The sequence below is a fragment of the Anopheles maculipalpis genome, chromosome 2RL (genome assembly GCF_943734695.1).
Source record: "Anopheles maculipalpis chromosome 2RL, idAnoMacuDA_375_x, whole genome shotgun sequence".
NCBI lineage: Eukaryota > Metazoa > Arthropoda > Insecta > Diptera > Culicidae > Anopheles > Anopheles maculipalpis.
In genome coordinates, this window is record NC_064871.1 from 19,048,983 (window position 1) to 19,063,738 (window position 14,756).

The following is a 14,756-nucleotide window of genomic DNA, read 5'->3' on the forward strand; positions in this document are numbered from 1 at the left end:
TGCGGTAATCGCAATGTTTGAAAATATTCTCATTAAACTTTCAAAGTCCGGTAAATTCTTTCGATGTTAACCCGCTGTCAACACATGCCAGGATCCTTCGACCCGCTTCACAATCATACTTTAGCATCCTTCCAACCTGTTGCATTCTAGGTAATTATTTAGAAATTATACACGATTGTTTTGTGTGCCATTCCATCGTCTTCACATTACTTACGACGCATAACACCACTTAGCGACCTTCGGTCTCATTTGCCGTAGAAGAGACTAATTGACTTTTCATCCTTTTAACGTGAGGCGAAGGTTAAGGACAAGATCACACGTGTCAAAAATGTCAAAATGCTTGCGTCATCTTGCTGCTTCGGGGGACACGGACATTCGAGTCCGAGGACGAGACCGAACTTTTCACTATTGGATATTGGATATGCTCATGCTTTCCCACTCTGCGACGGCTGATACTTTTTTGTCCTTCCAGCTTCCAGCGAAGTACGTGCCCCAGGTTTGATATGGAACGTTCGTCGAGGAATCGTTCCCGGTGTCGTTTGGGTCATATTCTTCGAACGGGCGACCAAAATCACATTTCACATTTGAACGATAAGTTGATGAAAATAGAATCCAAAAAGCTACGAACATTCGGGGTTCGAAGCAACAGATGGTAGGAATAGATAATGTAATGTATTATGGAAAGAAACATATTTTGTGCCATTCCGAAAAAACACTTTATAAAAGTTGAGAAGCGGCGCTCGTTGTTGTTTTCGAAGACCGACTGTTTGCGAACTATATTCGCCATTTTTTATCTGCGCGTGGACGAAACCGAATTATTGAACTAATTTCATTTTGTGTGGTTCAACCGTCCATCGTAATACTATTATACAGTTTTAAAGTGCTATTTTTCCCGCTTGTCCTTATCGCTTTTCGTTTCTATTTTTAAATTTCTGTACAAAAGAACACAAAAACAATTCAAAAGCTATAAATATAAACTAGAGCATCGCAAATATAGGAATTTGTTGGAGTTTTGTTGTTCCTTATAATGCAAAAAAAAAAATGCAAACAAGAGAACAATCCAGAGCCCTTTTTCCTGAATTTCTTAACCGTCTAGTGCGTAAACAAATTTACAGCATCAATGTCAGGAACAGTAATGTAAAATAAATATTGTCGTACGCTATGGTCTAGTATTTCATGTTAACCGAACCATATAAAATATTCAAAACAGAACAAACACAACATCAAATTATGCATGGGATCAGCCCATGCTTTCGGGGCACCCAACCAACAATAACATCGGATCAACGGTATGCGATAACTCATCTGTCTAACATTTGAGCATCAAATGTTCGAAGCCCAAACTCGCCGGAAGCGTTTGAGCTTCAATCAACAAATAATGGAATGTAGTAGTTTCTAACCGTTGGAGGGGGGGGGGGGGGGGGAAGGAAGAACAGGATACACAAAAACAGGCCAACAAAACGAAAACAGAGGCCTGCCCGTTTGGGAAAAGTTAGATAAACGAAACCCACGGCATTGCACCTTAAAAAGAAAGCATGGAAAGAATTTTTGAAGTGAGTGGCGCCTGTTTTTGACAGTTTACAACGAGATGTGCAAGATCCCTGGCGAGGCAGCGGCGAATGTTTTACGACGAAATGGATAGATTGCGAAATTCAAGTGTCCTCAAAAGTTTGATCTTTCTTTGCTCGATTCCCACCCGGTTCCCGTACGAAATGACATCGAAATGGATGCGGTTGGCTGGAAAGAATACTCTCCTGCCCGGTTGATTTCTGACAGCTGAAAGTGTCAAAATGGGTTCGGGGATGATGTTAAAAAGGGTCAAAGATGTATTTCGGATCACAGGCCGTCCCTCCCCTTCCCCCTTCCTGTACGATCCCGCTGAGAGGTATTAGAGTGCGAAGGTCAACTGAGACTACAAACACAACCATGCACAGAAACACACGCACACACAAAGGTATCCCAGCAATGGAAGACAGAGCCCTGCTGCTTGTATTCGGTCATGCGAAAGTGAAGGATATTGGGAAACTTTGGCACAAGAAGCGTACTCTAAAATGACCTTTCCCAGTATTGTGGTGACGGTTGCGGTTAGGAAACCGATAGAAACATTTCGCTTGTCACTCCTGATGAAGAAATCATCATCAGTTCGTGATGATGATTACGAAGTTTGTGTGAAGGGGGGGGGGGGGGTTTCTTGCCCGCCTTCTTTGTCCGTCCGGAAGTTTGGCTTTGGTAGTGCAACTGGTCAGCTAAAGTTGACCGTAGTCCTATTGTTACCGTTTTTATGAGCTACCACAACCGGGACGGGTACTATTGGAGCGTCTTGTGTCCTCCAGTTGTTGGGTCAAGTTCTTCATAAATAATCGAGCGATATTATAACCCACCTCATCATATGGGTAGCCCTTGGATAGACCTTTTCTTCGCTTTTTTTTAAATCAATTTTCTCTCCCAATATCCAGTGGGTTTAGGTGGTCGGGATTGGTAGCAATAATATTCCTTTTTTGTTCACCTCCATACTCCTGTTGCAGTTTTGATGGTAGTCATGATAGTACCCAGGCCCCCAATTATGACACAACAGGGATACAGTATCGAGCCGGATGTAGTTCGTCCTCGATCGATAACGATCGGTTCAGAAATGTGCTCAAAATTAGATTAAAACTTTTTTCTGCCCTAGGAGATAGGTTTCTAGACCGACATACCATACCAAAAAGAACCATTAAGGTTCCTTAAACAAAGTTTACTTTTACTACGTTTATGAACAGTTGTTTGATTTTTAAGTATTACTCATGTTTCTGTCTACAATTTATCCTCCCCCAACTACGCGCTTTCGTGGGACACAAAGCTGTAAGAACCAAGCACGCGACCAGGTAACCACCACCCATTGCGCATCTGTAGCCGTGCAGAAAAAAGGGTGACTTTTCTCGCTCCGTAAAGGGATACGTTTCAACAGGCCACAATTTGATTGTGCGGCGGGTTTAATTGGATTGTGATGGAACCTTCCGTTTCGGGATCGTACGTGCAAGTAGCAGCACCGTCGAACAAATATATTTTGGAAACCCGCCAACATGCTCTTGTGTTTCCTTTTACACAATGAATGAATTTGGTGAATCCTCCGTAAAAAGGATCATAAACTTAAATTTTACGTTGATTGAAGGGTTTTTGGAGTTTGCATTTTTTGTTTTTGTTTTGCTTTTGGTTTGCTTCATCTGTTAGGTCCATGTTTTTGCAAACGTTGGAAAAAATTTGAAGATTTTTCCATTATTTAACTACAATAATAAGATCTTATAAATATTTACTAAACCCTGAAAGAGTCCTTTAGTTATCATTTGGAACGATAACATAGTACAAAACTCGCACCAAACTACAATTCGCCGTAAGGATTAAAGCCACGTTGGAATGTTTTTCCAAGGCCAGCCAATATGTCACAGCTTCCCGGTGATTGATTTTGTCGCCCTGGTTCGGCAACATTGTTATTGCACCATTCTTCGCACAAGGGCAGCGGTCCAAACAACGTCAATCCTATTCGCCCACTGTGTCCGAATAACCATTAGCGCTAATTAGCGTATCTCTTTCTCTGTCTCACTCGCGCCCATCCGCACAACTATGCTCGGCAAAGGGTCATGGCTTTTACTGTGTACATTGCGCACTGGGAGCAAATCCGCTTCGACGACCCTTTTCTGTACCGATATACCATTCGATTTTGACAGATGATCCCCGGTCTGTTTGAATAAACCCGACCGGGAGTTACGCTAATCGATTACGGCTTCGCAAATGAACGAAAAGGCACGGGTTGTTGTGTAACGCCAACACCCGGCACAACAACAATGAATGATTCTAACGAGCTGCGATGAAAATTAAATGACAGTGCTACATGTTAAAGATGTTCTGACGGAGTTTGTTGCGCAATGACATTACTGCACATAATTGCACTTAATTGAAAACGCTGTACGTGTTTAAAATGGAGTGCAAATGTTGCATCGTACACTGGCAACGTGGGGATAATTTTCAGAACACGGAATGTAAAGTTTAACAATCAAAGATGTGTGAAGATTTATATGCAACCATCTGTAAAATCGTGGCATGTGGTAAGCGTAATTTCGTAGCTTATTATTTTATTATTATAATCGAATTCCAGGAAATGGAATGTGCATAAGTGGAAAATAAATGCATTGAAAAATGTTTCATTAGTATCTGACAAGTGCATATGGATTCGATGTTCTGATTCCGATGCTGGCAATAAACTGGACCGTAAGTTGTTTCAGTGAGGATGATGTAACGTGACGTTTAATGCGGCAATTATAGACAGGTATATGCATTCTTGGTTCGATAGAATAGATTTAAGCTTTAGTGTTATTTGTGAAAAGGTAGGAATTCAATTTACGAGCTAGTCCAATGAATGCTGAATGCAGGCAGACCTTAATGATCAATGTGTTTCCCTAATAATCTTGTGAAAACAGTATGTTTCTCGTGTAGAACAGCTTTATGTTTTTGTTCGAATTAATATTCATTCTTATTATATTGCGGATTAAAACATCCAGATGTATTTAATAACCTTCGGTAGCTGTGCTGAATGTTGTGCTAATTTTTTTTACGACGGTAGCTTTTATTCATTCCTTCATAAATTTTATTCCTACTGCGCCATCTCACACTCAAAAACATCTGCCCGCAAGAAAATAATACCTTTATTAAATTGAATAACTTCCATTAGTAATGTAGGCACATCAGGGATGCAGAAACGTAAAATGGAAAAGCTGCTTTTGTAAGCCCTAATGAAAAACAATCCCCAAGCTTTAAAGCTCATCTCATGCTCATGCAGTAACACGTGAGGTACAGAGTCGGTTACAAAATGTTGGAATACATCGCAGCTAAACGTAGCACATAAAGCACATCGCACACAACGTAGTTAAATAGGCTCTCCAAGGTAGCAGAGGCCTAAGCAGCAGAAGGAGAGCCCTGGTTAACGTTGGGAACAGCATTGTCCGTTACGCGGCACCATCGTGGGGACGGACACTACTACACAGAGATATTCATCGCACAACCGTTCAGAGGACACACCGCACAGGAGTACTCCGAGTAGCCAGCGCCTTCCAGACGGTGTCCTACGATGCAGCTTGCGTGGTCGCAAGTACTATCCCGCTAGTCCTCCTCCTAGAGGAGGATATTCGCTGCCATGACGACAAGGTAGCGAGGGGATATACTGGACCAGACATACGAAAGCGACGCAGAGAGGAGACCATGGAACGCTGGCAACAACAGTGGACAGCCGGAGCAGAGCAGCAGGGTTCGCCGGGGATGAGGACGAGGAGACTTATCCCGGACATTATGTCCTGGGTAAATCGTAAGCACGGAGAAATTGATTTCTTTCTTTCCCAACTCTTTACAGGGCATGGGTTTCTCCGGAGCTACTTCGTCGAGAAAGGCATCCTCGACGGTTCGCCAAACTGCCCGGTGTGTGAACATGACGTGGAAGATGTCGACCACGTAATGTTCCACTGTCCGCGGTTTGCTCGGATCCGACATGAGATGCAGCAGCAGAGCCACACCCGCCTGACGATGGACAATCTGGCGGCGGAAATGTGTGCCAACCGTGACACATGGGAAGCAGTCCGGACTGCCGCTCGGACCATCTTCAGAAACCTCCAAGTGAGGTGGAATGAGGAAAGTCCACCAACGGCAAGACGGAGGCGACAACAACGACGGCGGAATACGGAACAACCAAGGTAGCAATAGCTGCCGCCGTAACCGCATACAAAGGACTATACTACAACGGAAGCAGCAGCAGCAGCGACGAGTAACCAGAGCAGCAGCAGGAGCTTAGACCCAGCCGGGAGTAACGGCTACGGACGGACGGGTCTGAGCAGCAGCAGCGGAAAGGAAGGCACGAAGCAGCAGCAGCAGCTGAGTCAACAAGGACGAATGACGCAGCAACCGCGCGTCAACGGGATGAGTGCATTGCACAAACGAACCTGCATGGAGTACTACGCACATCAGCGCATCGGCAGGTTTCGGATCAGGTCGAGGAGTGGTTTAGTTGGGTCGCATCGGCTGCCGGGTCCGCTTCACGGGCCCAGCGTCACGATGAATCCCACATACCCCATCTTGAGGGTTGGTCTGTAGCCGCAGACCACCTTCCGAGATGGGGACCTTTTGAAGGTTCCCTCCCCGTTAACAAAAAAAAAAAAAAAAAAAAAAAAGGTAGCAGAGGCCTACCAAAGAATCGAGCAGGCGGCAGAAAACCTCGGGTGGCAGAATAACGAGGCAAAGACCAAATTGATGGTGGCACCATCAGCGGCCCTACTAAGAAATCCGGAACTACCTGGGAGTGATGTACGGATAGATGACCACAAATTTGAAGTCGTCCAAAACTTCCCCTATCTTGGGACAAAAGTCAGCACCAAAAACAGCATTAAAGTCCCAGTACTCACATACGCCTCTGAGACATGGACCCTGTCCAAAACAGACGAAACCCTCTTAGCCGCGTTCGAGGGGAAGATGATCAGAAGGATCGTTGGCCCCGTACGTTGTGGAAGGACAATGAAGGAGCAGCTACAACGACGAGCTGTACGAACTTTATGACGACCTCACCGTCGTGCGGCGAATTAGGCTCGCCAGGCTCCGATGGGCTGGCCATGTTATACTCATGGCACCGGACGATCCAGCTCAGAAAGTCCTTTAAGGCCGTCCAAACGGACAGAGGAGGCCTGGTAGGCCCAGATTGAGGTGAGGGGATGGCGTGGAATCATCCGCCATCAAGGCCGGGATAACGGATTGGCAGACGACGGCGCGGGACTGTGAGCGGTTCCGGATTCTGCTGCGACAGGCCAAGACCGCAAAGCGGTTGAACCGGCTGATAAGTAAATAAGTAAGTTAAATAGTCATCCCTGACTGTATGAAGACTGTCGCCTCATTACCGGACCACCAGAGCATGTACGTAATATAAAATGAAAAATTAAAGAGCTTTTTGGAGACACTTTTACACTAGTAAATAGAGTATGTCTTTATGGATAGACGATTGTCGTCGATTATATGCGATAATTTAATATTTGTATTCGTCACTACAGTGAAGGGTTATTGCTTAAAATGGAATTCTCCAAACAGTTGAGATTTTAACTAAAAATCTTTCTTTTGCAGCATCAAATAGCACAAAAGCACAAATCCAAAACATGCACAAGCTTAAAGAGAAGATCTTGTGCAGCTGGTATAGTATTTCAGCAAACAAAACTGGACAAAACCACCCAGACTCGCCCCAGTTCAATGAAGCGTACAGCAATTTTACAATGGTTTTCGAACAGTATTGTTCAGCATATTTCATAATTGCATTCTGCTTCAATACAGGATCACCGGAGGGACACACGGTAGGCATATGCATGGTGGTGGTGAGTAAGATTAATAAACTCCACACGAATAGTTGCTGCATTCCTTTGTGGCAAGAGGAGGGCAGGCTTAGTAACACGCGTATGCATTCTTCGAAATGGAATTCGCAGCACGGTTCACTGGTACACTGCACAGGTAACCACAATGAGAACGCTTAGCACCACAGGGCATTGATGAGGTGTGTGAGCTATGTGGCAGGAGGATGCAAACTGGAAAAACTGGAAGCGGAGAAAATTTGAACCAATATTAGACGCTCTAATGAAGTTGGAAACCACACGGACATATTGCGCAATAATGCACAATCGCCTCTACTATTACTGGGCTTTATTTCTTAACAAATCATATCGTATTTTGCTTGCATGGCAAAACAAAAGCAGATTAAAATGTAGTTTTACTTTGTATTATAGATTGTTTTCTAGAAAGTTTTTAAATTCGGTAATCGATGCTTGTGTTTTTATTCATTATCGCAGCAACACCACTTACCAAACACTAACAATTTGGGTTTTAAGTTCATAATAACCAATTGGATATTTTTATTCAAAGCTATTCACTGTTCACATTACACCACAAAACCAATAGTAGCGTTCATTATCCTGTAGCACATTTAATTTTTCCACCAATTCACAGTGCAACGTTCAATTTCTTTTCTTCTAGCGATTCACCACTTTATTGAAGTAATAACAGAAACGACTGTATGACAATATCTTTGTTTCCTTTAAATTGCCTTTATTGCTTTGGCTCAAACAGACAGCACCCGTCTAATGCACATCTAACACCATGCAGTAAATTTAGCGCACCCTTTCTTAAACGCACCCAACAGAAGACTAGTGCTGACCGGCAGCTGGCGGCGATTCGATGGGAATTTACATCCCAACCATCCGCACCACGACACCTGGCCTGGTGGGATGTAATTTCAACCCGACCACGGCATACGCCAACAGTTGCAGTCGTTTGCTGATCCTGCTCCACACGCCCACCCCGCCAAAAACCCCAAAACCCTACCCAACGCGAGTAATAGGTACGTGCAACAATTTATCGCCGCCGGTGGTCGACCGTCTAATTGCGCTCGTAAAATCTCCTTACTCCAAAGCGGTGTGAGCGGTCCCAAAATTTTCATCACTAGTTTGCGGGTGTGAGACACACACGCAACATGTCAAGCCGTCCTTCGGGCCGTACGGGCTGCCGCGTTGGTGTGCTAAACTGTCCGAAAATCCAGACAATCCACCCGGAGTGCTCTTATCTCATCCGCGCAATACATTCCACCATCGTTGCACGCGTGTAACGGGTCCATACCGGTGGGTCGGATTGCAAAATGGACCGGCGATTTATGGACAATCGGTTTAGCGCAATTAAGCGTAAAACCTATTTCGATTTTGCCTGCGCAACCTGGCCCCGCTAGTGTCGTCCTTGGAAATGGGTGGGACGGTTTTTTTTTTTTGTTTTGGTGTGACGAAGAATAGGCATATAAATAAAGTTCGCCAACTGATGAGTTCCACTCGTGCTGCACTTCCTCGCCGGTGTGTTTGTGGGGGGGAGGGTTTTGATGTCTTTTCTCTGGGGCTAGTGGATGGTATGTAATTGCCCTTCTGCCTTCGGCAACAATATCGACGGTATGTGTGTGTGTGTGTGTGTGTGTGTGTGTGTGTGTGTGTGGATCGACCTCGTCCACTAGCTTACCTCAGCTCGGCACGAACGTCACACAGGCAGTTAATTGGACAAAGTAAATAAGTTCCAATAGCAATAACACTAACACCGGGTGATCAGCAATAATCAGAACTGCACCCGAATCCAATTCTGGCAGCCGGTAACGATCCACCATTAGTGGTCAGTGTTACCTGTCCAAATATAGAATTTTGGAAGCGACACAGTCCACAACGACGACCGATTTGCACGGCGCTTGTCAAAACTTTGACGCACCGCTGCCGTCATCATCCTGGGCATGATGATGGCACCAGGTTTTTATTTTTTTGGCATGGGCATGTGCATTACTATCGCCATTCCATTTATTGCGCAGCGTTTTCCAATCGGATCGAATATCTCGTGTGAAGATGGGTTGACTTTATACTTTAAATTTTAGTTATTGTTAGATATAATCAATATGTAACGGAGTAGCAATGAAATAAGTATTTTGGGAACACTACATACTACAAACTTTTCAATCAAATTTGCCATAATGCAAGCCGTTATAATAATTAAGATCTATAACAATTTCAATACAACATAGAAGTTTCTAACACAATCGAACACGATCAACAATCGCCAATACTAACGTTCCAACAAGGGCAAGTTTTATACTGCGCCCCATGCTTCATGCATACTTCATGCTCTATCTACTGACATCGCAAACTGCTCGCCATTTTCCAATTTGGCCAAAATGTCATTAAGCAAGTGGTGGAAACATGTCTAACGGATTACGGGCACAGGAAAGGGAGAGAGCTAGAGTGCGAGATAGCGGGAAGGAGGACACCATTTCGGAAACGAATAAATGTTTATTTGCAGCTGTGGTCCATCGCCTCGCAAGTCGAAGGTGTCACTCAACTTCTCGTACCTGGCCACACCACGTTCGTGGTTGGTGTCGAACGGTGCCCCCGGTACACAGACACACACACACACACACACACACGTTCTGTTCGATTAATGTTCGGGTCATCTGATAGCGTTTCGCACCGTGACACAGTGGCTACAATGGTGCGAAAATGTAAACTATAATCGTCCACTCAATTATTAATTGCTCACTGGCCGGGATCTACACGCTACACAAATGGGGACCGTCGGCTGTTGGCGTTGTGATCGTTTTGTGACTATAAGCAACGTACTGTCTTTGTACATTGTTGTCCTTGCGTCCGTTGAATCGATGGGTAAGCAGGGATTGTTTCCTAACATTCGTAGGACAAGTTTTCAACAAGTTTTTGCACTTAGTTTTCAAACTAAAATTTTCACTGCAAATACAAGGTTTTGATTGATGTAATGGAGTTGTAGAATTGCTAAGGGGAATATTTCAAATGAATAGTGAATAGTGGAAAATTCCATAGAGAAACTCCAAATTCAAAATTTCCCCTAGCTGAATCCAAAATCCCACTATATGATTAGATAGTTCTATTATAGGGATCGAAATTATATAACATCAAGTATTTTGTTGTACCCCGCTAACATAATTTAAAAAGCAAGAACTTTACACTAACGCTATTAGAACCGAAAAATCATTACTTCCGAGCTTTACTCTTTAACGGCGAAGCGCAGAAGGAGTAAAAAAGGATCAAAGAACGAAATCAAACGAATCGTACCAGCAGAGTATTTTTTCACTGTTGGCTTTTACCTTCCAACATTGTCGATTGTTCAGCAGAGCGAAAGTAAGTGTCGAAAGGTGCTAAACGCTTCCTATTTCTCACTACACCTGGATCCACTCGCTGGGGGCAGTAGATGCTGCGCCACGGTTGTAGCTGTAGGGATCTACTGCCCCCCCATTTAAGGGACATGTGGATGCGGGGAAGGTGCCTAAAGGAAGGATAGACACTCTGTCAAACAGATGAACGAACAAAAGCGTTCACTCAAAATATTCAAAACCTTCAGCTTTTCGTTCATGGTACGAGCCTCGTGGAATGGAGTTGGCAAGAAAAGGATCATCCCCTCGGTCCCATACATGGATATCGGGTGTGGTCACGTGTGCCTGTGTGTGTGTGTGTGTGTGTATCTTTGCTTAATCCAACATTTGTTTAGGGTTGGTTGAGCGGTTACGTGGTGTGGGTAGAGGTGAACGATAAGGTTTACTTAAAGCGAAATCAACCCAAATCAACGGTACTGTCAGTTAGCTAAATCCCTATTTTTGGTGTTATTTCACCTATGAATGAAAGGGTGAACATTTTTCTTTCATTTGCCGAAAAAAAGTAGGAAGTATCCTGATGTGTTTCTCTCAGTGTTGCTCCTAGCACCACTGGAATGTTTGTTCCACAAGCCAGAAAGCGCCATTGAGTTCGACAAACAAAATAGTAGGATGCTTTAAAACATTGATTTATGTAAGGTTTAATTCAGGAGGTTTGGTGGTGCAAAAGCAGTTCATCGTTTCGGACTCGACTTTGAATGAAGGTGTCGAAATTAGGACTTTGCTTATCATTAGAAAAAGGGTGCTGCTGATGGTACGCAAAAGATAGAATGGAAACGGTACGATAAACAACAGTAAGGAACTAAGCTATAAAAAAATATTATAGAGCTGAGCATGCATTCGTCGTTGTATATATCTTAACTCCAACAAGCAAGTTACGCATTGATTTGAGAATAAAAAATAATAGTAGTACGATTAACAATTGAAAAGAACGTTTTCAGAACATTTTTTCGCATGTCCATACGCTCTATAAACATATGTTTCCAAGGATTTTTATGTTTTAATACGATCCTCTCCATCCGATGTTTGGGCATTGTCTATCGTAACGCATTATCACCGCTCTCAGTCAAGGATTACGAATTTTGCATAAGATAATCGGAACATACACGAATCCCGAAAAGGTACGAGCTTTTCAACGGTTGAAATGATTTTTATGTCCTTTCAACACACGCTTAAACCAGTTGTTCTCTTGAGTCCCACTTCTGTGCACTGTGGGTCGAGCTGGAATCCATTGAATCCAAGAGGATTTATAGGGAAGAGAGCATGAAACAGAGGAAAACCCGCAACTCCAGTGCCACTTCTCAAATGTAGAACACGTAACGCGGACGACAATGGATGAGTGGGTATTGGGAAATGACCACATTGCCAAGGGTTGCACAGTGAGAACGACCCGTGAGGTGACCTATGGACATCAGCAGTCCTGCCTGTCTGCCTGCCTGCTGCTGCCAGCTGAGCTGAACATTAAATCGAGAACGCTCAACTCATCAGAATCGGTTCCATCGGTTTTTTTTTACGATTTGCACCAATCATGAGATGAATATTGATCATCCCCCCTCGACTCGGCGATCAGAAAGAGAGTCGAAAAGAGTTAAAAACCGCCTTCAACATGATTTGTTCTGGGCGCTATTTTCCTGCGGTAAATCTGACGCCGGTGGACGAGTTGTTACCCGCGATGTCTTGTTCTAGTTTATTTATTTCACTGCTCATCTTTATGCATGGGCAACGCCGTCAGCCTGACCTTCCGGCAGAATAGGAACAGTTACCTCATTCGAGCGAGTGCACCGAACATGCCGTGGTAGGTAATGGCTGGCAGGGAGTCATGAATATTAACACATCTCGTAATAATGGGAAACAGCACCGAGCTTTCGGGTGCGGCACACAGTTCCGAAGTAGGGCAGTCGCTAGATGTACGATTCTAGCGGAGTGGTAGTGTGGTGTTATGGTAGCGAGAATGAGGGGAAAAAATGCTGATAGAATCGTTTGCCTATCCACAAGATTCGATATTAATGGCAGAGTTACTTGCATGATGTTACATTTTGTGCAGGTCCATCAATTCACATTCTACAGAATATGAGCCATTTCAAGAAGTTTGGCATGAATATATCAAACGGTTTTTGCAAAAGTAGCCTAGCGTACATCTAATTTAGACATTGCAATAAATACATATTGCATACAGTGATTAGCTGAGACAGAAAGCCAACCAATATCTTAACTCCATGCTCTCCCTTTCTGTCTCCGTTGACGCTTTAACCTTTTGCTGTGGTGCTTTATACTGATGGATCGCTCGAATATTCAAGCATTTGTGTTAAATACTTTTAAAAACTCATTAACTTCTTTAACGGCAAGTATTACAAAACTTTGTTTAAAGTCGTAATAATATCATTCAAACGATTAGAGGTACAAATGCTTCTACGACAAAACTTCCATGGATACTTTTGAATACACATACGCAGCCGATGCTGGTTAGTGAAGAACATAACGACATGCTCGTAGTTTAGAGAGGGTGCATGCTAGCATTAATCGACCAGTATGGCTCCGGTGCATATTGCAATGGTCCAAAAGCTTGTTAAATTGTTGAAAGTAGTTACGCTGTTAATTACGCTATTTGGTAAATTTGCCATTCCCAGCGTAATTGCCCGCCGTGTACCAAATGGATCATGTTAGGCAAGTAATTGGTTTGTTTTAAATTAGATCGAACTTTTATTAGCGAGTGGTTAACCATGCTTTCTCAAATCGATTAAGCTTCGTTTACCTCTTCAACAATGTTATTTTCTTTAGGACAGTCATTCTGGGAATTTAATTTAATATTATTTCAACCAATTAAGCTCTATTTTCAAAAGGAATATTGTATGTTTTTGAAAATTAATATTTCAAAAGCTACAGGCATACTGACCTCGGGAGTTTCTAGATGGATTCTTTCAACTAACATACCAACATTAGAGCACGGTCCTTTTATATTACCTGTAGTCCCAATTTGTATTGATGTCCTAAATCGCCCTCTTAATCATTATTTTACATCAACAAACCCTAATCGTATGCAACCGGCTTGTCTGTTGCCCATTACAACCCATTCATCCATTCAACATAGTTTTACAATCAATTGATGATGATTTCACTCTTAAACGAACTGTGCGACTGTTTAAATTCATCTTTTGTTTGACCACACATCCGTCCTGTTACAAAAGGAGATCCTTCATCTCGCACTATCTTTCTCATTCCTGGTCCGCTCTTGCTTTAAATGACTTTTCCTGTACGAAGTTTTGAGGTCGTCTAGTTCTATGTGAACCTTCGTTTGTTGCATAAACAGTGATCGACTCATGCTCATTGCCCGGATCATACCCTTTCCATCATCGGATTCGGATTGTTAGCTGTACGAAACAGCTGCGTGTACAATAGGTTTTGTTGTTTCCAACTCAAGAAGAAAGTTTCCTTCTGTGGCCAACCGCCCATTACATCACACACCTCGATACTGCTAACCAAGGCGAAATACTAACAACCGTTCCTACTTCTCTTGCCGGTGTGTTCTTCTATTCGAAAAAGGTTACAAAGGTAGCGACTATACGACATCCTATTACACCCCTTTTCCGTACCCTGTTTACAAGCAGAACATTCGCAACACGCCACATGAAGGGGCGCACCAATGACGTGGGCTAAAGCTTAAGACCTTGCCGACCATTCAAAACCGTTCGCAATGGTTGAGAGCTTTCTCTTTGACAAATGAATTTTGAGCCTCCGGTTGAAAAGAGAGAAACACTGACGATGGATCGAGGCTCGAACGTTGTTTCACCGCCACAGCGCCAGAACCAAGGGGAGGGCCCGAGGTGCTATGCATCAGTGGTGCCAGAGCTTCTGTGAAGCTTGCCCGCCGGGAAATCCTGTTTCTACAAACGTCCCGACAGCTAAGTCAACTGAACGCCCTACGCTAGCCGCGCGCTTTTGCATAGAAGTAGCTTAGGGACTGTAAAAAAACTGTAAGAAGCGGCAATTCTCCTACAGGTGGCTGTTA